This window comes from Chelonoidis abingdonii, chromosome 1 (assembly GCF_003597395.2).
Source record: "Chelonoidis abingdonii isolate Lonesome George chromosome 1, CheloAbing_2.0, whole genome shotgun sequence".
NCBI classification, from domain to species: domain Eukaryota; kingdom Metazoa; phylum Chordata; order Testudines; family Testudinidae; genus Chelonoidis; species Chelonoidis abingdonii.
This window is the reverse complement of record NC_133769.1, coordinates 25,555,327-25,564,695: the sequence shown is the minus strand read 5'-3', so window position 1 is coordinate 25,564,695 and position 9,369 is coordinate 25,555,327. Positions and strand designations below refer to the sequence as shown.

General features: G+C 44.6%; 1 protein-coding gene across 2 annotated transcripts in view; it reads left to right on the top strand.

Annotated features, from left to right (window-relative positions):
- The first annotated feature begins 389 nt into the window (after nt 1-389).
- PHTF2 (putative homeodomain transcription factor 2) overlaps nt 390-9,369 on the top strand; it is a 211,564-nt gene continuing 202,584 nt past the window's right edge. For both annotated transcript variants that reach the window (XM_075064450.1, XM_075064461.1), the window contains exon 1: nt 390-568. The gene's annotated coding sequence lies outside the window, so the exon portion shown is untranslated. The remainder of the gene's footprint in view (nt 569-9,369) is intronic.

The window sequence follows — 9,369 nt, the reverse complement described above, 5'->3', positions numbered from 1 at the left end:
AGATGCCCATCAAACTGAGCCCTGCCTTCGCACCATAGCCATTGGGTATAAGAGAAGCTCAATTCACACTCAGCCCGCCCAAGTTTTCCCTTCTTCCAATTCAGGGAGAGGGACGTCAATTAAACAGGACAGCATCAAGTCAGCCACTCCTATTGTGGTAGAGACTTGCCCATCTAATGTAATCCCGCCTCACCTCCTCTCCCTTTGGATAAAGTAGCCAACAATCAAATATAGTGTCCTCCCCTCTTCATGTAGTCTAATGGGAGGGAGCCCACTTAAATCTTACGGAAGATGGTAACTGATGTGATGACGAAGCTCCGTATGTCTTTCCTCGGGTTAGGGCGGAGTGTCGTTTGAAGCACCACCCCTTTCCCCTCCCTTCTGTCCTGGCCGCGCATTGTTCCTGCCTCTCTGTTTCGGCCGCGCGCTGTTGCTGTCGTAGCGGCTCTGCCTCTTTCTCGAGCTCGCGCTTCCCCACAGCTGTTGCCTTTCGTTACCCCCGCACAGCTGCTGTTGTCTGCGGCGCGCGCTCTCCCCGCTGCCGCCTCATCGCGGCACCGGCTAACCGGTAAGGTTCGAATCTCAGCGGTTACCGGGGTCGGGAGCAGAGGAAAAACCTGCTTACACACGGGAGGAGAGGGGGCAGGCTACGTACCCCGCGTGGGTGAGGGGCGCCAGGCTGGTTCTGGCTCCTACGCATACTGGGGAAGGGATAAGGCGATAGTATGCGGGGAGGGGGCTTACCCTCTGTGGGGTACGGGAAGGGAAGAAGATGAGCGGCGGGGGTAGAGCAGCTTCCACACACGAGGAACGAATAGGGGAGGAAATAGGGGACCGAAGGGCTGGCAGCCGCGGGAAGGGAGGAGGACTGAGGGGCTGGTAGCCGGGGGGAGGAAGGGGAACAGGGGCTGGCGGCCTGCGGGGAGGGAGGGGGACTGAGGGGCTGGAGCTGTTGTCATTGGAGCTCACTGGTCCTTTTTATTGGGCTATAGTTGGTTTAGCCTTCAGCCTAATAGGTATGCTCTGATATTTTTCAAGCCCTGAACTAATGGTTCCTTATTCATGGGTGCTATGTGAAAAGCCTAATTTTGGAGCTGCTGTGAATAACCCTCATTTTCTTGGGAGAGGATGAATTTGGTTCAGTAGGTGGAGCAGATGATGGGAATCACATTGACTCTTTTTCTTGCCTTCAAGGTCCTGTATCATGCAATCCCTGCTTTCATCTCTGACCTCATCTCCTTTCATATTCTCACCTTCATACATTGCAGCCCTTCCACTCATTTGCCTGTGGTTTTTTTTGCATCCCCACTCCTGCATCTTTCCCTTCCCCAACACCGAGAGCCCCTCTATTCCAAGCTGCCCTTATGCTTGGATCTTCCTCTCAGAAACAGTTTGCCAGGCCGCCTTAGAAGTTCTCTCTAAAACTCCTTCTGACCTCTCTTCTGTGAGAAGTGGAGGAGAAATAGCTAACAGCTAAAACGAGCTTTGTCTATGACCCTCACTTACTACATTTTGTACATTTTAGTCTGTATGCTCTTTAGACTAAAGACTCTCTTTTCATTTGTTTTATCTGCTGCCTAGTGTATTTTTGGGTGCTTGAAAAATAATGAGGAGTTGAGAATTCTGATGATTCTTCCAAGCTCTGCCAGCATCTTGCTATGTGACCTTGAGTAAATCGCATAATCTCTCTGATCGTTAGATACTCATCTGTGATATGATTTACCTCTGAAGAGCATTGTGAGGTTTAATTAATGTTTGTAAAGTGTTCTGAGGTCCTTTTGATTAAAAAATGGTTGAAGATAATGTTAAGTGTTAGTGTTGTTTTGACATGGCATGGCTTTTTTGGGTCTCCAGTCTCCTAAGAGTGATACAACTACATGGTTTGGAATGTGTCCTCAGTAATCTCCCCAATTTACTATTTTATGTTGATTCGAGAAACCAGATGGCTGCATCTTTTGTTTCAACTAGAGCATCTCCTACTGATATAATCTGTTAATCCCAGTATGTGAAAGGCCACCATTTTTAGCTACATTTAGTGCAATTACTAAATGGTAGGTTATATCCTCATTATGTATTACAATTCATTAATGCTCTGTGTTTGCTGTTTTTAGTTTCCAATATACATATGTCTCTTTTTGCGAGGAGCTGTATGCCTTTGACTTTTTCTGCAGCTTTGGTGGGCTCTAGTGAACTGCCTTGTTTTGCTGCTTAATTTGTAGCTTCCTGGAAAGGATTATCCTTTTCTCAACACTTCGTTTTTGTTTCTGTAAAGTGTTCAGGAACGGATGTATGTAAGATATAAAACATTTATTTTTGTTTTAAGTTTTGGTTTATTTCTACAACTCCTATACAGTCTTTGCAAACTATTTTCCATGCTAAAAGGGAAAACAAAGGATACTGTTTGGAAATAATACATTTTAAGATCCTGATTCATATTTGAAATGGAATTTCCATGTAATTAGGGTCTCTGTTGTAGTGTATTGTTGGTACCAACATATTTATTACTCTAAATATAAATGTTACTACTAATAAAATGTGAGTTTGAGTCATCTGGGCAACAACTTTGAATTCATGAAAGACTTACTCAACGTGGGTTTGTAGGAAAAATGAGTTATACCGTACATAACTTTTAAAAATTATTCCAGTAATGTAGCATTATAAGCTATTTCTACTTTAGAAAAAGGCCCGGTACTAGAATTGTTGAAATGTTTCAGTAAGTTCACAAATGCATGGGGAAACAAGGAAATACTAATGATCTCAGGCATATATAATGTAGTTGAATTAAGTGCCGTTGTTCATTTTGATGGAGCAAGAGAGCTTATTCCTACACAGCCAGCAGGGTGGAGCAAGCTCTTGGAGCCAAACAATGTTATTCCTGTACTAACTGGCAGGGGTCACTGAAAAGCAATGGCTGTTCCTTCTTTCCTCATTCTGAGAATGGAATGTATTCTAAATAGATTTAGGAGAATTAGATTTTTTTTATCAGTAAATGTTGGTAAACTATGATTTCACCTCACACACAAACTAGCTAAAAATATATCCATCTATAATAATCAAAATTTACAGGTAGGCAAAGTAAGAAATGCTATTTGAGAACTTATTAGAGTTTGATTTAAGGATATTTACTTTGTATATTTTGACATATGATGTTGACAGTTTGTGTTATAATGGTTCTATAAGTATTTGTGCACATTAGATTCCGCCTTAGGTCTGTGTGAGTCTAGTGCACTGAAGTGAGAGATTCTTGTCTGCAGTATGTCTAGAGGGTGCATGAGCCCAGCCAAGGCTGCAAAGTGGGCGTGTCCACCACCATCCTCTCATTTCCTTCTCATGGCTAGTGGCAAGAGTCTGAGCTTCCCATAGTTTTGCAGTTCAGCCAACTTTCTAAAAATCTTTTTGCAAATAGTTGTTTATACTAGGGTTAGTTTAATTAGTGTTAGGTTAGCTAGTTTAAATCTAAAATAAATCCCAGGGGTTGGTTTGAAATCCAAGGATTTCTTCATAATTATGTGCTACATGCAGGGCTGTGTTCCCTGTCCCAAATAGACAAGAAAGATGTTTATTCTGCTTAGGGGAAGGGCATGTGAGGGACAAATGGCCAGTTTGTGCATCCTTGCCCAGTACAATGAAAAAGCAGACAGACTATTGTTCCAAGGTCCATCTAATGGATACAATGAGACCTGTGTGTCCAGTATCAGAACTGGACCCGTAACTTTGAACCGACAGATTCTGTATCAGGAGTGCCCTCCTCTAGCACAAGACTTTAAGCAGAAGTTGGATGAGAAACATTGATCGTCATCTTCTTCTGCTGTGTCATCTAGGTGTTCTCATCCTGAGAAGCATTCAGAAATCTACATCACTAAAGAAATTGTGCAGTAAGTCTTCTGGAACTGGTTCAGCACATCAAAAGCACAAGAGCACGTTGGCTCTGTCTGAGGCAGTGCTGTTGGCTCTGGGACCATGAATTCTGGTGTCTTCACCTGTCCCACTCTGGAGTAATGAAAAACATCTTATTTTGGCATTACCGATATACTAAGGTCTTTCACTAGAGTCTCCACCTCCCTTGGTGCCTTTGACTCCCCAGATCTTTGTCTTGGAAGAGATTTGATGTCTCCCTCTACTGGACTCTTCAGTCTTCAGCTTTTTCAGGACTATTGGTTCTGCCAGTACATCCAAAGCTAACAGCATTACTGTTTATTCTATGCAATCGGAACACTTAGCACCTTCAGTGCAGTCATGTTGCTCAGCACTGCTGTGACAACCAGCAACATCAACATAGTCTGCACCGTCAGTGCAAGAAAGGGTTACTTACCTTGTGCAGTAACTGAGGTTCTTCAAGATGTGTGGCCCTGTGGGTGCTCTACTTCAGGTGATGTGTCTCGGCGCTGTTAATTGGATATTTTTGGTAGCAGTGCCTGGTTGGGCCATGCATTTGCAATAGCTGTCTCGCAGTGCCGTTGGAGTCTTGTTCAGCACACAGCCCGACCCCTTTAGTTCTTTCTCAACTGTCCTCGACTGAAGACAGAGCTCGGGGTAGTGCGTCAGCTTCTACCCCTGGAGATGGCAAAATAGTTAATTGTTAGCTTCAGTTTAACTTTCCTTAGATGAGTAGTTAGTATTGTATAAAAAAATTTTACTTATTTTTTTTCCTGTGTTCCCCAGTTCCCTGCTTCCTGTGGAGCACAAACCTCAAAAAGTTCTCGGTCCACCTGGGACTTTACTTTGATCATGCCAGGCTTCTCTGATTTAAAAAAATTGCGGCTCTTGTAAAGAAGCTATGCTGTGCTCTGATGGGCACACTCTCTGTGTGAGATGCCTCAGAGATGCATGTACCATCCAAGTGTGTCCACTGTAGCGATTTGAAGGTGAGAGCAAGCGGGATCTCCACCTCAAAAAATGATCCTAATGGGAAAATCGCTTCAACCTGAATCAGAGAAGGACACCCCGAAACCTTCTCCTAATGCTCTCCAACTAGATCTGAACCAACCACAGAGGAGATAGCCGAGGAAGAACCCGCTCCTGAGGAAGTATTCCCTGAACATAATGCTTCTCCTGATGAAGCCTTCATGCCACTTCCACCCACCCTGGCTGATGACTTTAAACAATTCCAAGAGTTATTCAAATGTATAGCGGTTAGCCAGGACATCCCACTTGAAGTCCAAGAAAATCAACATAAACTGTTAAAAAATCTTGCAACCGTCTTCTTCCTCAAATAGCCTTACTCATAAATGATGCTTTTCTAGACCTGGCAGAAATGGTGTGGCAGGCCTCAGTCACCATTTTTCCCACCTCCCCCAACGTGCAAAAGAGCAGACTGAAAATATTATGTGCTAGCCAAAGAAATTAACTTCCTGTTTGCCCATTCACAACTGAATTCTTTAGTGGTTTAAGCTGCTAACCACAGGACCAAACAAACTCAACACTGATCTACACCACGGGGCAAAGACCGTAAGCAACTGGACCTTTTGGACTGCAAGGTCTACACCATCTCAACATTGTAATTCTGGATTGCCAACTACAGTGCTCTTGTGGCTAAATATGATTTAGATAATTATGGAAAACTCTTTGCGTTTACCACTGAGATCCCTGAAGACAGGAGAGCACAATTCAAATCTGTGCTTATTGAGAGACAACTGGTCACAAGGATGGCCCTAGAGGCCTCCCTGGATGTTGCTGATAATGTGGCCCGTACCATGGCCACAGCTATAATGATGCGCAAAGCCTCCTGGCTATTGTCGTTCGGCATACTGAAAGAGCTACAAGTATAGGTAGAGGACCTATCTTTCAACAAGGACAAACTTTTTTTTTTTTTGCCGAAAGCGATGAAGTTCTTCACACCATTAAGGACTCTTGCATGACTCTTTATATGCTCAGTATCTATACACTGCCCCATGAAAGGAAGCAGTACCAACTCTACCAATGAACCAGGGATACTCAGTATACCTGCATTCAATCCAGACTGTACAAGTTGAGCAGGCACAAAAATAGGCCACCTTTATGATGGCAGACACAACCACAACCAGCTGTGTCTCAACCTTTAGGGAACAAACCATGGTTTTGGAGGTCTGGTCAAGGGTCTGAATGACCTCCTCTTGACACCAGCCCTTACCTTCCCATTTGGTCACTGCCTGCACCAACACCAGGCATGGGAGCGTATTATCCAAGACTGTTGGGTCTTAGAAATAATACGGTCGGGCTATTCCATCCCTTTTACTTGCCCTCCACGTTACCTTCCTCCTCATCCCTCCTCAGAGACCTGTCTCACGAGCACCTCTTAAGACTGGAAGTAGACATCTAGGTGCTGTGTAACCAGTATCAACACAATACAGAAGGGAAGGGTTTGTATTCATACTATTTCTTGACCCAGAGGAAAAGAGGTGGATGGCACCTGATATTAGACTTACGAAAACTCAACAAATCTGTACGCTCCCAAAAATTCGAAGATGGTAGCCTTAGGCACAATAATCCCAGCGCTGGAACAGGGGGACTAGTTTTTGGCCCTTGACCTACAAGATAGAATCATAGGATATCAGGGTTGGAAGGGACCTCAGGAGGTCATCTAGTCCAACCCCCGGCTCAAAGCGGTACCAATCCCCAGACAGATTTTTACCCAAGTTCCCTAAATGGCCCCTTCAAGGATTGAACTCACAACCCTGGGTATAGCAGGCCAATGCTCAAACCACTGAGCATATTTCTGATGCATATTTCCATATTACAGTACGTCCATCTCACAGACTATTCCTCCAGTTCACAGTGGGACACGATCATAGTCCAAACGGGAGCACTCTGTATTGGAAATCTGCTGCAACAAGCGTGTTCTCCAAAACCTTTGCAGTCACAGCTCAACTGTGCAAACAAGAGATCGTACTTTTCCCATACCTAGATGATTGCCTTCTCAAAGATCACATGTACACAGACCAAAACAATCACACGACTGACCATCAACCTTTTCAAAAACTGGGGTTGCAGCTGAATATCCAGAAGTCAACATCGGTACCCACACAACAACTAGACTTCATTAGAGCTAACCTAGACTCAATTCAAGCCAGAGTATCTACCTCATGCCAGATTCCTGGACGTCAAACATCTCAGACACTGTCTCCATCTGCCCATGAACTGAGGCAAGGACTTGTCTACAACTGCTGGGACAGATGGCCGCCACCACATTTGTGGTAAAACATGCCAGGTTATGCATTTGGTGTCTCCAGGGCTGGCTGAGTTCAGTATACAAACCCACCAAGCACAGCCTCAATATGATGGTAACACCACCTCTTGAGGTGCTAGCGTCTCTACAGTTGTGGACAAGGCCCAAAAACCTTTGTGTAGGAGTCCCTTTTCACCACAGACCACCTTCAGTCATGATCACAGGAGATGACTCCCTGCTGGGCTGAAGGCATACCTGGACCAAATCACAGCACAAGGCAGGTGGTCTCCATCAGAGACATGCCTTCACATAAACTTGCTAAAACTCAGAGCAGTAAGGAATGCTTGTCTCCACTTTCTACCATTCATAAGGAATGAATCAATTTGTGTGATGACTGACCATGTCACGTGGATGTTCTACATCAACAGACAAGGGAAACCTGATCCTGCTCCCTATGCACCAAAGCCATGAGACTATTGGACTGGTGTATCCAACACCACATCGACATTTCAGCTGCTTACCTTCCAGGATGCCAAAACACCACTGCTGACAGACTAAGCAGAAGGTTCTCACAGAAGCACGAATGAGAATTGAACCCTACAATCTTACAACAGATATTCTATCAATGGGGGTTTCCATCCATCGACTTACTCGCCACAGTGCAGAACCACAAATGCCCTCTGTTCTCTTCCAGGGCAGGACTCAATCCTTGATCTCTAGGGGAGGCTTCCCTAATCCAGAGGGACAAGACACTTGTGTACGTTCCTGCCAATCCTGCTGATACACAGTCCTATGCAAGATACAGCCCGACATGGCCAAAATCATCATGATTGCCTGAGCGTGCCCCAGACAGACCTGGTACCTTTACCTGCTGCGTTTGTCTGTTCATTCTCCACGGGCTCTTCCAGTGAGACCAGACCTCCTGTCATAGGCCAATCGCCAGATCCTGCATCCACAGCTGGAGAAACTCCATCTGAAAGCTTGTTTTTTTCCTTGGTTCCATTCACACAAGTTAACCTGTTCGGAGCAAGTCAAACATGTGTTGTTGAACAGCAGACATGAATCCATGTGCAGTACTTACCTGCAAAAATGAAAGTGTTTTTCCACATGGAGTCTAACCAAACAGCTCGCTCGCTGCACCATGCCGCTACCAATGGTGCTAGAGTACCCTTTAGAGCTGAAGAACTTAGGACTGTCGTTAAGCTCTGTGAAGGTACACCTCCTGGCAATTAACACCTTCAACGACAAGATCAACAGATTCTCGACATATACACATCTGACTATAAAATGGTTTCTGGCTGGCCTCCAGAATCTTCACTCTGAAGTACACTCACCCATGCCTACATGGGAGCTGAACTTAGTGCTCAGGGGACTAATGAGACCCCTCTTCGAGTTACTGGCTACCTGCTCATTACTACACATGTCTAAGAAGGTAACATTCCTGGTGGTTATCATATCTGTTAGAAGGGTTAGAAAGATTAGTGCACTAATGGCCAACCCACTCTACACAACCTTTTTAAAGGACAAGGTCACGCTGCGACCTTATCCAAAATTCCTCCCCAAAGTGGCATCAACCTTCCCAATCACCAACCTATTAATTTTACGCTAAACTGCACAAAACTGCACAGGAAGCTGCATTTCACACCTTAGATGTCCAAAGGGCTATAGCCTTCTATCTAGACAGAATGAAATCTTTCTGTAAATCCACAGGGCTGTTTGTCTCAATGACAGAATGATCCAAAGGTGCTAGAAAGCTGCTGTTTGGATATTGTGAGTGGATATCAAACTACATTCTCTTATGCTACCACACACATAAGATAGAAGCCCCAGCGGGGATCAGATTCCATTCTACTTGGGCTATGGCAACATCTGGGGCATTTCTGCATAATGTACCATTTTGGAAATTTGTAGAGCTGCCACGTGGGCGTAAGAATACTGTTTTTGAAGTTTTTTTTGTTGCAAAATTGCCACCTTCAAGTCTGTCACTGAGTAGTTAAAGAGGTTGAAGTGTTCTCCCACTGGTTTTTGAATGTTATGATTCCTGATGTCAGATTTGTGTCCATTTATTCTTTTGCATAGAGACTGTACGGTTTGGCCAATGTACATTGCAGAGGGGCATTGCTGGCATATCTAACACTGGTAGATGTGTAGGTGAACGAGCCCCTGATGTCATGGCTGATGTGATTAGGTCCTGTGATGGTGTCACTTGAATAGATATGTGGACA